At 38.9% G+C, this 16,964-nt stretch overlaps 1 pseudogene; it reads left to right on the forward strand.

Annotated features, from left to right (window-relative positions):
* The first annotated feature begins 4,217 nt into the window (after positions 1–4,217).
* On the forward strand, positions 4,218–11,865 carry LOC139470475 (uncharacterized; annotated as a pseudogene).
* The last annotated feature ends 5,099 nt before the right edge of the window (positions 11,866–16,964 follow it).

A 16,964-nucleotide genomic window follows, 5' to 3' on the forward strand; every position in this document is an offset into this window, starting at 1 on the left:
GATGTGACCACCATTTGCTTTGATACACGCGAGGCGGCGGCGCATACCAATAATTGAAAACAGATTAGGCGATGTTGTTCAAAAATGACAACTAAGATTCTGCAGTACAAATTGAACTGGCGTCTGGTATTCTTGATGATATGGTGTTGTATCCAATGACAGTGGTACTAGTAACTGCTACACCGTCCTTGGATCCATCTGTGAAAATAGCTTTGTAAGTGTTGTAGGTGCCTCTTAGATCATTATATTTTTGCTGATAACGTAACTGATTTGTATCTGATTTCTCTAGGTTAGTTAACATTAGATCGATCTGTGGCTTTATAAACTGCCAGAAGACAAAATCTGAGTGGGAGATATAACTTAAAGGTTAATGTTAGCATCAGAGGTGGCAGGTTTTATTCTTATTCCAAGTGGTGGAATAAGCGCTGTTTTTTCCAATACAAATCCTCATAAGAAGAATACATTACATCCATATCGTAAGATGTATTTATGTACACAAAGCCAGTGGCCCATACGTACCGAAAAAGAAGATTACCTTTTCAGTCTGTGGCTGCGTTAAATGACGTCTGTTGGCGGATACATGTGGGTTGAAGTTTACGTTCTTATATATGTGTCCATTATGCAAATATGAAGTTAATTATCATTATGATCAAGACACGTCTGAAATAAAATTGGAAACAAATTAGGACAAAAGATGCATGATAACTTATCGCTTGAAACATACATCATCACTACGTTCTCATCATCTGTGCTTCACATAAAACAGCATGACATTTGGTTATGATATGACATGATATGACAGATATGTTCTGTGTGTGTTATGCTGCCTCAAACAGTACATCACGTTCAACTTGAGGGTGTGTACTATCCCGCTGTACCGCAACGTTACGTCCCCGCATTTGCATAAAGGGGAGAACATAATCTCCCCGGTTGCGTACGTCATTCAAATTGCCTTTGACAGAGATGGGTTGGGATATGTGGATTGGCTTTGGTCGCTTTGATTATTGTGTTCTCAAATGCGTTGTAATGCCACCCCATAGCATAGGGAATTGCACCGGACATCATTTTTGTCATTAATGCGTCAAATTTAGATATGTCCTCCACATGTTTACCATAAAACGTTTTGAAAGCTTAACTGAGGCCTTGAATGTTGTAACCTTGATGAAACAATTTCTGAGCAAGAGTCGTATGACGCTCTTTGAAATCTTGGTGGAAAGAGCATGCTCGATTGTTTCTGAAAAGTTGCGAAATGTAAACACCAAAGGCTGGAACTCGACATGTCATACAGTCTTGTGTAGAGTGTTTTGTCCATCGGATTCTTTATGCATAGATCTAAATATGAAACAGATGATGCGGGTTCACTGGTCTCCTTTAGTTTTAGTTCAGGTGGGTAAATCAGTGGAAGGGAATTGGCTACTTGATTGTTATTGAAGGATATCAGATCATTGAAATATACCTGAAGCTTGAGTTAAAGTTCTTGGCCAAATTGCCTTATTTAGACTTTGACAATCTGATGGCCAGAAGCCCATTTCTGGTGTCCCCCGCTGTGATATTGCTGGACTATTGCGAAAAACGACGTAAAACCATATTCACTCACTCTTATTTCTTCACATAATATTGTACCTCCCTAGTTCAATCATTAATCCATGTGAACTTTATCTAAATAGTGATAATGATGTTCTTAAGTTATTCAGATTTACATCCATTAAATAGCTTTCAGTATACAACACTAGTTTCTATAACGTCTAATAACTACATTTACTAGCTGGAAATTCTCCTTGTAAACTGAATGATTTGTGAAAACGACGTGTCTAAAAAATTTGCCCAAGACACCTGTGACAAATTCCATGACTTGAAAGTGAAAAATGTTTTGGTCATAAAAATGTCACATGTTGTTATATGATCTCAGTGATACTATTTAATGTGTTGAAGTATGAGTTGATGCCTGATAATTCCAACAAATTATTCACTGATAGATAGACAGGTTATACAACACTTAGCTTTCAGTGGAAGCGAATAAAATCTCGTAGATAACTGTTTATAATATTAATAATTCACACAACTTCAGTGGCAATAACCATATTTACATCAATAAAAAAATCCTCAGTTCTTGTCTGACATATATCAAACATAGCGGCATAAATACGAACACTTGGTCCCTGCTAATACCGCTTCTATCATATACGTTGTTCTAAAACACTTGGTTGTGATATATGTATCAGAAGGTGTTTTTTTTAAAAAATCACACCAATCGACACTACCCCACAACATATAGATATCTGATTTAGTCAATCATCTATCTCATTGGAGAGTAGAAGTTATGCAAACATCAATCTCGCAGATCCCACAAAGTCACACAAAGAACACACATCACTCTCTAGTCCTTGCTAAGATCGGGTAGGTCGACGATAGCCTTGCAAGAAGACATATACGAACCAGACAACAACATTTTAAACGGGATTTTTAGTACTGTTTGATAAAAAATGTCTAGCATTAGCATTGTATGACCATTTCTTTAAATGATTTTTCTATGAACGTAAAACGACTCTTGCCCAAAAGTTGATTGAACAGGATTACAACATTCAACAATTAGAATGTCTCTCCCCCCTTCTTTTGGATACATTAGTTCAAGTTATTACCATAAATGTGTTCACAAATCTGAAAAAAAACATTGATAGAAAATCATGACCTGGACAGATAATGGTTTCATGCAGAAATATTCATTAGCTAAAGAGTTATGGCGTGAAATAAACGCCACTTGTTTGAAACTTAATAAAAATTAAATAGTTGAGAACGTGGTCATTGCACCTGTATAGTGTTATGCCAAAAAGTCATTGGTTTGAGAGTTATTCCTTGGAAACGAAGTTTGAGACAAAAAACTTTGTTCATGCAAACATAGTAAGTAATATTCAGAAGATTTTCAAAATAGCAAAAGGCACTCCGATGATCAATGCATGTACCAAGTTTCATTGAAAAATGTTGAAAGGTTTTCAAGTTTACCCGGAAACAAACCCTACCCTTGTTTGAGACTAAGTCGAAATTGTTTTTGTGGAAACATAAGAAAATGTTATTCAGAACAAAACTTAAGATAGCAAATGGCACCAGTTAAGCTGATGAGCAATGCATCTGCCAAGTTTCATTGAAAGACATTGAACAGTTTTCCATTTATGGCTCGGAAAAGAATGGAAACGCCGACGCCAACGGGGAACAGAGCCAAAGCCAATTTGTCTCACTTCCCTATGGCGGGGAGACATACATGTAACTCAGCAGAGCTTTCAAACCGTTTTGGTACACGTTTAGATGACGTTTTCAAATTTGACGAATCAGTGACAGAAATGATGTCCGATGCAATCCCATTTGGGCTTGAAGCATATGTTCCCGTTTTTTATCGCGTGAACGACTCATTTGTCTTTGCATGCCATATGCTCACCCTTTTCGCGAACACGTCGTATCATTATTCGACAGGATTTTATCCCAAGTAATTCCAATGTGCTCATATCCTAGTTTTAGACTCATTCTGACACACCTTCATTCTCAAACGGGGTCACGGGTGGCCCAGTCGTCTTAGGTGCTGCAAGTGTCTGTGCCGAGTGATTCGATTCCCTGTTCGTCTCGATTATGTGTCTAGGTTTGTCACCACCATACCCGTCCTCATGGGTTTCACCAAAGTGGTAACATCACTTCGGGCTTTTCCCCCACATTAAGCTGACATGCCGTGATATAGCTGGAATACTGTTTAAAGCGTCTTTAAACCCAACTTACTCACCCATTCTCAAACATGTTCTTTTTCGAATCTGTCAAAGTAATTCTAGTTTTATCAATATTTACTTTCAGTCGCAAGAAACCGACGAAGAATGTTGTAAAACAGATCGTAGACAGCGCTCTGAACGATCTGGTGTACATATAGTAGTATCCTGAGCAAACTGATTCCCTTTATGTCAGCATTATTGCGGATCATCAGCTGGAATCGGCCCGCGCAAAATAAAAAAAGATTTGGTGAGCTAGGCTACCCTTGACAACAACCCCTGAAAATATCCAACAGTCATTTTCAAGGCCACTTTATTGAATACCTTCATAAAATACATTTATCCACCGTTTTTTTTCGGTAAAGTTCCAAAAGTTGTTTTTTTCAAAATGATCAAGAATTTGGTATGTGTGAGGATATTCTATCAAATCATAAATGATTTGCCACATTTGGAAAATGTTTTTATTATTTAATGGCACATGGACTTTTTATTGGTCCAGTTGCCGACGATTCTGACGATAGCCCAGAAGGTAAAGCAACAGCTTTCATGTTTATGTGTTACGATCATGGTAAAGATTAACTTAAAATGCACATACTATACATGTATAAATAAGTGCGCAACCTTCAGTCAAACTATTAACCAGCAGATATCTTTCAACAATCCCAGATACTGGAAAGGTAATTTGAACTGTTTCTTCTTAATCGATTCATCTTATAATTTCTTTTATAGGCCACAACTCATTCGTACAGGTGTTCAATAGACGATGTAGACCACATGTGTTTTACAAGTTGGATTCATGGTTCACATTGTTTTACAGGACCACACAATTTAAAGGACCAACAATAGAGATGAAAGACACTTTCTTTATTTGATGATGCCAATGATAAGTTCATTTTTTTAATTGACATTTATGTTCTTTTAACATTGATCTTTGTGAAAGCATTATATATGGGACGTACTAACACTATATTCTCGTAATTCAATTTAGTAACGATTCTTAGAGATGACTTTTATTTCTGGCACTTTCAGAGTAAAACTAGTGTCATTGTGACTTAATAGATGTTTTGACCCGTGAAGATCCGGGGTAGAATACGTCTTCGGCAACCCATGCCTGTCATGAAAGGCGACGATGCTTGTCGTAGGAGGCGATGTATGGGATCGGGTGGTCAAGCTCGCTGACTTGGTTGATGCTTATCACCATATCCCAATTGCGTGGATCGATGCTCATGATGTCATTCAATGTCTCTGTCTGGTTCAGACTCGATTATTTACAGACCGTCGTCCTGTAGCTGGAATATTGCTGAGTGCGCCATTAAAACAACAAACAAACAAACAAACAAACACACAAATAATATGCTTTGAACGAATTAATCTCATTTGTGGACTCGTTACATAATTCATTTCATAATCACAAGAAATCTCTGCTAAAAGCAAATTCGAGTGAAGAATTCCAACTACATGAAAGCACTGGAATATTGTGGCAGACAAAGTAACATAAATGTATGTATGTCTATGCATGACAGGTGTCACAGAGCTGAGCTCCTGGGACTCGGGTGTTAACAAATGTAGATGAAGTTATGATAGCCAGTGTGGTAAAAGTTCACCGTTTTATCATTACCATCTATATATAGTCAAAGAAAGACAATCTACAGTGATTGGACCCCAATTGTCACAGGCAAAGATAAAAAATAAACATTGAACGTATATGCAAGTTTCGTCAACTGAAGCAAAACACTCAGATAAGGCAATCAGCAAGACCCATCGAGAACTGAATAAACCGTCGGAGTAGTATAGACGATGGGGGCACTGGCTCAACCAACCTGGACCAGGCCCTGGCCCTGACAATGCTTCCATGGTGGTCTTAAGTTTTATGAATTATTATTATTAATTTATATTTTTTTAATTTGACGTTTACACGATATATAGCTTTTCCATTGGACGAGATGTCGGTCACATGACCGCGAAATGGACGTTCATACGTGTATGAATGACACAATTTGACGTTCATTCGTTTTGGAAGAGACTGTGTTCTTGAAATGAAATGGGGAAACACCTGGGAATTCCTTTGCACGTAAGCTCCGGCACTCATACAGTTTGGTCCTCACTCTAGGAAGCTTCATACTCCAATATGGGCTGTTGGGTAGCCTAGTGGTTAAAGCGTTCGCTTGTAAAACCATATTCACTCATACTACAATGAACTCACACAAAGTGAAAGTCAATTCTTATAAAAAATAGACAGTCAGCAAGACACATGGACAGTGGCTGCAAACAAAATCACCTAGGAGTTAATTAACATCACTCAGTAATGATAACCTAGACTTGGCTAGATGGGGGAAAATGGGCACAGTGGACCTATCCCTAAAATATGTCTCTTGGACACTAAAAGATAGACGAATTTGCCTAAATAAGCATTTAGTCTTATTGACTGATGTCTCTCTTGAGTTAAATGGAAATACTTGACTTCCTTTGTATACAAGTACTTGCCCTAAAGAAGGCTTTGACATCCAACAAGGAAACGGTACGTCGGAGAAGACAATTTCCGCTAGCTAGTTGTGTGAGCTCAGTAACCTCGTGAATGAACAAAATTGTGCTTTCCCTAAAGTAGTGGAAACACGAATAGCAAAGTAACTCCTTAACCAATATTGGAGATTCAAGTATTAACATAAAGTGCGGAACATAAGCTACCAACAGGTACTATTAAACATTTACAGCTAGATTTGTACAATTAGAAAGGTGGCCCAGTCGTCTAAGGCGCCGCGATTCGCCGTGCAGAGTTGCGTCCCTTGGGTACGCCAGAAATCTTTCATTGTGGGTTCGAATCCCGGTTCGCCCCGATTATGTTTCCAGGTTTGTCAGCACCATACCCGTGCTCGTGGGTTTCGCCGAAGTGGTAAGACTTGCATCACCTCGGACTTTCCTCCCACATTAAGCTGACACGCCGTGATATAACCGTAAAAAACGGCGTAAAACCAAACTCACTCACTTTGGCTACTTAGCCACCGCCGCTAACTTTGGGGTAGTTTCCAAATTCACGTTGCAGTTTCACATGCTGAATGCTGTCTAATTATGACGTAGAAGGGTTCATAAACAATATGCAGATATTGGATTTCAGCAGAAAACGTTGAACCATAAAATCATTGAAGTTGGTTTACTGTTCTGTCAGTGTGGGTGATTGCCACCCACATCGTGTTGAAAACATGTTTCATAATTATTGTTAGTTTCATTTACTACATAGCTTTAGTAAGGTTCTATACTTTTACAGCAAGAATAAGCCAGCGATAGAACAAGAGTTATCATTCTTGTTTGAAGTGGTGGTTGTATTCATCGTTATGCCAATACGTGCCTCCGAGAAAGGCACGAGTTGGTTGGTCCCGGAATGATGCCTCACAGTTTGTTGTTTCTTCTCTGAAAATACACTTCATATGCCGGTCATCCTCTGATATTGGGGTATTTATGTAGACCATATCTTCCTCATTTTCTGTATATTTTAGGGGATTATGATAGATTTGTATGATACATGAAAAGTTAATTAGCCCTGTCTGAGAAAGGTATATTTTTGACATATACGTGGGACGTATTTTTCATCCTGACAAGATTTAATGAAAAGACATCTTGGTTTTAAAATTGTTTAAGTATTTTAATTGCACATGTTTCAGTTCTTGACGTTGAGAAAGCATGCAGATGGCCCAAGTTGACAGAATTTCTGTCCAGCAAAGGGTATGAGTTCAGCGTCACATCCCTCTACGGCTGTAGTGACTTCGCCAGGGAGATTGGTATCAGCCTGCCCAAGGATATTTGGTCATCATCTTTGGGAAATGTTGACCTCGTCATAAATGTATGTATGTCTATGCATGACAGGTGTCACAGAGCTGAGCTCCTGGGACTCGGGTGTTAACAAATGTAGATGAAGTTATGATAGCCAGTGTGGTAAAAGTTCACCGTTTTATCATTACCATCTATATATAGTCAAAGAAAGACAATCTACAGTGATTGGACCCCAATTGTCACAGGCAAAGATAAAAAATAAACATTGAACGTATATTGAACGTAGGCACAGTGGACCTATCCCTAAAATATGTCTCTTGGACACTAAAAGATAGACGAATTTGCCTAAATAAGCATTTAGTCTTATTGACTGATGTCTCTCTTGAGTTAAATGGAAATACTTGACTTCCTTTGTATACAAGTACTTGCCCTAAAGAAGGCTTTGACATCCAACAAGGAAACGGTACGTCGGAGAACACAATTTCCGCTAGCTAGTTGTGTGAGCTCAGTAACCTCGTGAATGAACAAAATTGTGCTTTCCCTAAAGTAGTGGAAACACGAATAGCAAAGTAACTCCTTAACCAATATTGGAGATTCAAGTATTAACATAAAGTGCTGAACATAAGCTACCAACAGGTACTATTAAACATTTACAGCTAGATTTGTACAATTAGAAAGGTGGCCCAGTCGTCTAAGGCGCCGCGATTCGCCGTGCAGAGTTGCGTCCCTTGGGTACGCCAGAAATCTTTCATTGTGGGTTCGAATCCCGGTTCGCCCCGATTATGTTTCCAGGTTTGTCAGCACCATACCCGTGCTCGTGGGTTTCGCCGAAGTGGTAAGACTTGCATCACCTCGGACTTTCCTCCCACATTAAGCTGACACGCCGTGATATAACCGTAAAAAACGGCGTAAAACCAAACTCACTCACTTTGGCTACTTAGCCACCGCCGCTAACTTTGGGGTAGTTTCCAAATTCACGTTGCAGTTTCACATGCTGAATGCTGTCTAATTATGACGTAGAAGGGTTCATAAACAATATGCAGATATTGGATTTCAGCAGAAAACGTTGAACCATAAAATCATTGAAGTTGGTTTACTGTTCTGTCAGTGTGGGTGATTGCCACCCACATCGTGTTGAAAACATGTTTCATAATTATTGTTAGTTTCATTTACTACATAGCTTTAGTAAGGTTCTATACTTTTACAGCAAGAATAAGCCAGCGATAGAACAAGAGTTATCATTCTTGTTTGAAGTGGTGGTTGTATTCATCGTTATGCCAATACGTGCCTCCGAGAAAGGCACGAGTTGGTTGGTCCCGGAATGATGCCTCACAGTTTGTTGTTTCTTCTCTGAAAATACACTTCATATGCCGGTCATCCTCTGATATTGGGGTATTTATGTAGACCATATCTTCCTCATTTTCTGTATATTTTAGGGGATTATGATAGATTTGTATGATACATGAAAAGTTAATTAGCCCTGTCTGAGAAAGGTATATTTTTGACATATACGTGGGACGTATTTTTCATCCTGACAAGATTTAATGAAAAGACATCTTGGTTTTAAAATTGTTTAAGTATTTTAATTGCACATGTTTCAGTTCTTGACGTTGAGAAAGCATGCAGATGGCCCAAGTTGACAGAATTTCTGTCCAGCAAAGGGTATGAGTTCAGCGTCACATCCCTCTACGGCTGTAGTGACTTCGCCAGGGAGATTGGTATCAGCCTGCCCAAGGATATTTGGTCATCATCTTTGGGAAATGTTGACCTCGTCATGGACAGGAAGATATATCGTGTAGGAGGTAAAGACTGCCGGACTTATGTCTCATTCGAGGAAAACCCTGGAGCATTCTATACTTTGATATATTTCACATTGACATAATAACAATGATATCGTTTTTTGGTTGAATGTATAGGGGAAAACATAGGTTTTGTGAAGAATACCCATGAGTAAATCCCAGTGAACAAGACAAGCAGCCACACACACACACACACACACACACACACACACACACACACGTGTATGCACGTTGCGGTTGCTATATAAGTGCAATAATCTTGGACGCGCCTTTAAATCCCATTTCACCTCACCTCACCTACCAGTGAACAAAGTAAATTACACTGAATGTCAGCGATGTTACCTGGTGACTCCGAATAGTGTAAGCATTCCCTGCTGCCTCATTAAGATAGGAAGTGCCAGTTTACCTCAGACCGGAGGTACGCAGTCAGTACAGCATTAGTTAACATACTGTAAACTACGGTTGTAACAAACTCAAAGGGGCCACTAATTTTAGTGCGTTATAACCGTAGTTCGTTATAAGCATATGTACAACATAGATACAGCAGTGGCCGGGACCAAAACATAATTGATATTAATATTATTAATAATAATAATAAATATACTTCAAGGCATACTTCATGACTGATCTCAGCATCCACCATGACTTTCAGACTTGACAACCCTTGAGTACAATGAAATGCTTGAGTGGATGTTTGAGATGTGACCATCCTGAAAACCGTCCAGAGGCAAGTGGCATGTTTCAAAACTCTCGCAGATTTTCCAGTCGAGGTGAGCCTCTTCAACTTTCATTGTTTAATTGTGATGCATTATGTTACGTGTCGATTCCCAAATTGAAACAATATGCTAATCCAGAAATTTGTACGTAAAAGAAATTAGTGTGGAACCAACAAAATTCACTTAGTTTACAAATCAATACAAATTGCTGCACAGCAATCACAGTGGCAGTACACTAAAGAGTGGTAGTACAATATTCAATGGCCATATAAAATATGATGGCTGTGGTTAGTATCAGATACAAAAAAACAGTGGTGATAGGAAAAGTCAGTGATTATAACATATATTCGCCCAGCTGCGACAGACGAAATGTGTGAGGGATCCCCTAAACACGCCCTTGTCCCCTTATATACCGTGCCAACTAGATTCAGAACTTTCTAGACAGTGCTGTAAGGCTCTGTAAAATGTTGGACAAGTCTCGCCGTTTCCGGAATTTACTACACAACTCTAGCATCTAAATATAGTAACTTACTTACGACAGCCTACATTAACCTGTACTGCATTCATGACGACTAATCAATGCCCAAATACAATGCAATGAGCGTCTACCGAATCTCTACAGAAACAATGTAATACAGTAACAATCATTGTTAACAAATAAAATACACTGCCATATGTCAGTTAATAAATCATAAACGTTGACCTGAGTGAACAATTCTCTTGCCTTGCATGTTTCCGACAGGTGCCCACTGGGGACAAGATACACTTACCTTTTCTTGGACGCCACTAAAATGATAGGATTCATAAACAGATGCTAATGATAAAGTCAGAATCAACGGACTCTACTTCAGGAGAAATTTCTTATGATTATGGAAAGGGATTTCTTGTTTTTGCTTATGTGTTAGAACTATTAGGTTGATTCGTGTTATTACATTACACATTTATATATACCAAAACTGTATCAAGAACATTGTCAACATGTACACATCATATTATTCCCATTCACACTTAAGCATGAGTATGTTCAAATGGTGTTTGAATTAGGTAACAACATTCAAGGCCTCAGTAAAACTTTTAAAAGTTTTATGGAAGACGTAGAGTGTCGAAAAATGGCGCCGATGCAATTCCCAATTTTGATTTGTACCACGTTACCATGTTTTTCAGGTGAACACTTGTGTGGTTGGATACAATCACCTTTTCGCGAACACCTGGTGTCATTTCATATTGATTCATAAACACATGCTCATCGTATAGTCGACCCGTGAAGATTCGGGTAGAATAAGTCTTCAGCAACCCTTTGCTTGCCGTAAAAGGCGCCTGTGCTTGTCGAAAGAGGCGACTAACGGGATCGGGTGGTCAGACTCGCTGACTTGGTTGATGCATGTCATCGATCCCAAATGAGTGTATCGATGCTCATGACATTAATCACTGGATTGTCTGGTCCAGACTCGATTATTTACAGACCGCCGTCATAGAGCTGGAATATTGCTGAGTGCGGCGTTAAACAACAAACAAACAAAACAAACAATCAGTTGGGCAAATCGGTAGAAGGGAATCGTAAAGTAGAAGTTTAGACAATTTCAGCAATACTTTACATGGTTCCTTATACATGGAAGATTCCATATCTTCCGTTTACCCTACATTGATCACCGTAAAAAAACTGTACACTCTCTATTAATATGGACTATTTTCAAACTATTTCAGGTGATTTACTTCGGCCGAGCTAGCCAAAATGTCATAGATGTAATGGAAGGCTATTTACATGGACCCAGGTACTTTCAGAACGAATTAACACGAATAGAACAACTTGATGATTACACAGGGGCCTGCCACAAATGAGACAAAACATAATGTGCAAATTCTTCATCGAAATGATTGGGTAATGATGAGTAAATTGATGTAGATGCTCAACACATTGATGCTTTTTCTTAGTAAAAATATGCATTTCATCTACGGCACTGTTCTTAATTTCAACTACATGTCATACGCCAGAAAGATACTGTAGAAAGATGGAAATAGGATGTATCAGGATGATGCTTCAAATTCTACGAGGGGCGTTAAATAAGTTTTGCAACATGGGCATTTGTGTTTACACAAACAATGTCAACTTGTGGCAGGTGTGACACTTGTCATAACATCAGGTTGACACGTGTCATAACAAGTTCCAGACACAACAATAAGTTAGATTTGATGGCTTCATTCACCTAAGGGTGGTCACAATCATGGATTCTCTCAAACATGAACAATGCGCTGTAATAAAGTTCCTTACCAAGGAGGGATGCAAAGCAAAAGAAATCCATGATCGCATGTGTAAAGTGATGGGTAAGGATGCTCCTGACTATTCCACAGTGTGCCGTTGGTCTCTACAGTTTAAAAGGGGTAGGGAGTCCATAGACGATGCCACCCAACCGGAAAACATTGCTGCTATAGAAAGAAGAATTCTGTCTGACCGACGAGTGAAAGTATTTGAAATTTCTAGGGAATTCCAAATATCAGTTGGAACTGTTGGAACCATTATTCGCGAGGATCTTGGTATGTCCAAGGTATCTGCAAGATTAGTACCTAGAAACTTCAGAGCTCAAGATCGCCATGACAGAACTCAAAGTTGTCGAGACTTCCGGGATCGCTTTTCTGCTGGACACGGATAGCAAACCTGGAGCATAGCAGACCAAGCGTATTGAAGTCAAAGAAGATGATATTGAATGCAATTTTGATTCTGGACGATTTCGTATGTCATCCCTCAAAATACTCGATTTACCGTCGTCTGTAAAATAGCATCAAGAACTGACAAACAAAGGTTAAGATGGTTGGATTCAATTCACAACAATGATTATGAGTGAGTGAGTATGTCGCTTTTAACAATATCATGGCTAGGGACACCAGAAATGGGCTTCACACATTGTATCCATGTCAGGAATCGAACCCGGGTCTTCAGCATGATGAGCGAACTAGGCTACCCAACTGTCCCTCAATGATTGTAAATCTCATACCAGTCCAATGTTGCACTCACAGGTTGTTGTTTTGAAAAAAGAAACACATGGCTCATAATTTTGTGTAAATATACAACTCCATCTGTTTGAAAAAAACTCAGCCTCATTTTGATAGTATCGACCGCAATATGGCCATCCTCATTAAAAAGAGTATTACGTGAGCAAAGCCAGAATCATTGACAGAGAAGGTGAGGTGAAATGGGGTTTAATGTCACGATCAAGATTATTGTACTTATATAGCGACGTGCATGCACGTGTGTGTGGCTGTTTGTACTAGTCCGGACTGATGCCGATTTATAGTACCAGCTCACTGAGATACCATGCCACAGTTTAACATGAAAACAACACTCAAACACAGTATACCGATTCCGAGCCGACCAGTACCTTAATGCCGAGCGCCCGACAGGGTAACAACAAGTACCATCTTTTACCGTCCTTTTGTATGACGCGACCAGAGATCGTACCAGGGACCTTCCTCTCCCCGAGCAGACGCTCTACCACTAGACAGTGGGGCGAATCACTTACAGAGAGACATCACCATGAGAGACAATATATCTGTTACACTTATTTACTTAAAAATCTTCCATCTCAAGAGGCCACATCATCCTATTATCCTTTCACACGTTATTGACTCCGCTTGTTCCACTGTGATATAACTAAAAAACTACATAAACATACACATATAAATATTTTATTGCAATGAACTAAACTGACGAGCATAAGAAACATTATCAACCAACATTTTTTGGTCCTAAAAACGGAACAGGACCAATGTCAAGGAAGAAACTTGTTTAAAGACATGAATTAACAACATCATTATAAGTTATGCAATGAGAATACAGTTGGCCCAAAATGTACCCTATTGCAGTTTGAGATCAGTTGTGAGGATGAAGGTTTATGTTGGTCGGGAAATGCAGGGACAGAGGCTATTGCAAGGGCTTGCTTTAGCTTTTCGATTGCCTCTTTACCATTTGAAAGACACGTCTTTTTTCAGAAGGTTGTATAGTGGGGAGGTGATACAAAAAATGATGCATATTATGGACATTTTTAAGGGGTGGGATCTGTGTGACTGAATCTAGTTTTGAAGGATGCCATCTTTGCTGAAGATATGCCCTAAGTAGGTGACTTGTTGTGTCACAAATTTTCATTTGCTTGGTTTTAGAGTGAGTCCTGCTTCTTTGATCTCTTGGAAAACTGCCTTGAAGTGATCCAAATGTCCTGAAAACGTTTCAGATAATTATGATGTCAACTACATGTATACTGAACAACAAAAGTTCCTATGACATTGAATAAGATTTAATGCCAAGTTATGTTTTTTACCAAATCTGAAACAATTTCGGTTTGCAACAGATAAAGACTCCTGTAAGTGTTCAAATGGTTTAATTTGCCGTACTGACTTCAGAAAATGTGAGATTTCATATAAAAACATGAACATGCCACAATGTAAATTTACAAATCAATAGTGTGTGTGTCCACCTCTGGTTGCGAGTGAGTGAATATGGTTTTACACCGCTTTTAGCAATATTCCAGCAATATCACGGCGGGGGACACCAGAAATGAGCTTCACACATTATACCCATGCCGGGAGGCTAACCCAGGTCTTCGGCGTGACGAGCGAACGCTTTAACCACCAGGTTACCCCGCTGCCGCTTTTGTGAATGATGTCGGCGAAATTTGCTCGTTTTGGTTTATAAGCGTATGGTTTTATGATTTCTTGATGGGTCAAGGGATCTTCTTCGCAATTAGTCAATGTATTGGATGCCATGTCGTCTCACCATAAATTGGTACTTAACTTAACGCTATTGCGTTGAGACTAGTGTGACTGAATCTATTTTTGAAGAACGGGGACCCAGTTAAATTGGTACCAATTCCGTCATAATCTAAGGGGGAGAACTCGGAAAACAAAGGCCTCATAATAGCATAACATTTTCACACTTATTGTGAGCTTCCTACTTTCACTGTGAGAAAAATGAGTGTGTATTTTAACATTGATATTTACGAAAGCCCATTAGGACCATATTGGTTTGTTTTTTTCTCTTTTAAAAGTCGTAATTACAAGAAAAATAAGTCGTAATTACGACTTTCAAAATGATGATGAAAATCACCGTGATATAATGACAAAGCAATAAATAGGGTCTTATTATAAACCATTTTTTCTTGTAATTACGAGTTTTGAAAAGTCGTAATTACGACTTTTTTCACGTAAATTCGACTTTTAAAAGAGAAAAATACCAATATGGTCTTAATGGGCTTTCATGGTTCTCAAACCTCTGCGTGAAAACCTGAAATTTGTCAAAACTGGTTCCACCACTTGGAATCAGAATTCAACCACACATCACTGCAGCTAAAATAGATAAATATTATATCACCTTACCAATTTCTACCTTATTCTCCCTCGAAGATGGTGAAGCCAGAGGTAGACTTCACTCTCACCCAGCTCAAAAAGTCCGAAACAAATCTTTTGGTATATCAACAAGAATATAACCAATTACAAATAAAATATGATTCTCGTGGATGCATTTTAGAGACGGGTCCAAGGGTGGTGGCAAAGTTGCAAGTACCACCATCACTGGATCCAAAACTGTTTCCTAAAGAATACAAGATGATAGTTCAATCCACACTGCTGAGGCCAAAACCATCTTAACATATTGCTAAACAATATCAAACAACAAAAGCAATGTAAAATGTCCATCATCGTTCCAAATTCATTGTCTTGCCTTCAGGCACTTTAAAGTCTCTCCTCGAATTACCCTATAAACCTAGACATTTTCGAACTTAACAATGATCTTTCTAAAGGCCAATGTGACATCGTCTATTGCTGGTTGACAGGTCATGTGGGCATAACAGGTATCTCAAAAGCCGATTCTACACCTGAAGCAGCTTTTCACGAAACCGTTATATCCTGTTCAGTGATTTCAAACCAACCATCAAGAGTTATAATCGGGATCTCGTGTTGAGATATTCACGTAGGAATGAATACACTTCACGAATTTAAAACAACAATAGGTCATATCTCTTTGGGTTGTCAGTCAAGATGTGATGAGGTCGTTTTACGACAATATCGTATTGGCCACGGTCGGTTTACCCACGAATATCTGCTGAAAACAGATTAGGATGAAACAAATCATTGATTTTGAATAATGTCTGTTGTGAACAAGTGCAGGCATTCTGCTGTTTATAAGTAAAGAGAAACGTTTAACAACTATGTTCGTTTTGCAACCCAGTGGAGGGCAGTTTTATTTCTTGTCCCCGATGTGTCAAAATTTTAATGTCTCGGCCTAAACATATGCTACTGAGCACGGAAACTTCAGTCCTCCAGCAGAGACATCGATCCAGTTCAAGAAAATCAATCCCTTGTGCAAGATATTTTTGTAGTGTTAACTTCCTACATGACAGGTACATGTTGCAACCATGATCCACATCATTGAACAGAACACTCCTGCTGAACGTGTGCTGTAAGGTCAGTTGCAAGACGTTGATAGGATGATTGCTTATGGCAGGTTGGACAACGCGACAGTATACACAGGTATTGTCTTCTTAGGGTGATAGACAGAACTTTTACTATGTGTACACACCGTATTAAAGACACAGTGAAACTGACAGAACTATTTGTATAATAGTTGCTCGCCACATTGGTAATCAAGGAAAAGGTAAAGACCTTTCAAAGTGAGATTTGTGAACACTGATTTAAAAGTTGTGGTACTGATTAAAGTTAGAATATAATTTGTTTTTCAAACTTCTTAATGAAACTATAATGGGATAGGATTTGTTGTCTCAAAGCCACAGGTGATGTGAAGATAGTACATGGAAGCCGACACAAAACAAAGTCATCCGAACTGAAGTTCTTAAGTCTCTACCTATTAGCATCAAATAGTGCCTGTTATCCAACCCACGGGCGAAATGAGGGTAACATGATGTGTGCGGCAATCTCCTACACTGGTACAACAA

Source organism: Haliotis cracherodii, unplaced genomic scaffold (assembly GCF_022045235.1).
Source record: "Haliotis cracherodii isolate W230 unplaced genomic scaffold, xgHalCrac1.p SCAF_20, whole genome shotgun sequence".
NCBI classification, from domain to species: Eukaryota; Metazoa; Mollusca; class Gastropoda; order Lepetellida; family Haliotidae; genus Haliotis; species Haliotis cracherodii.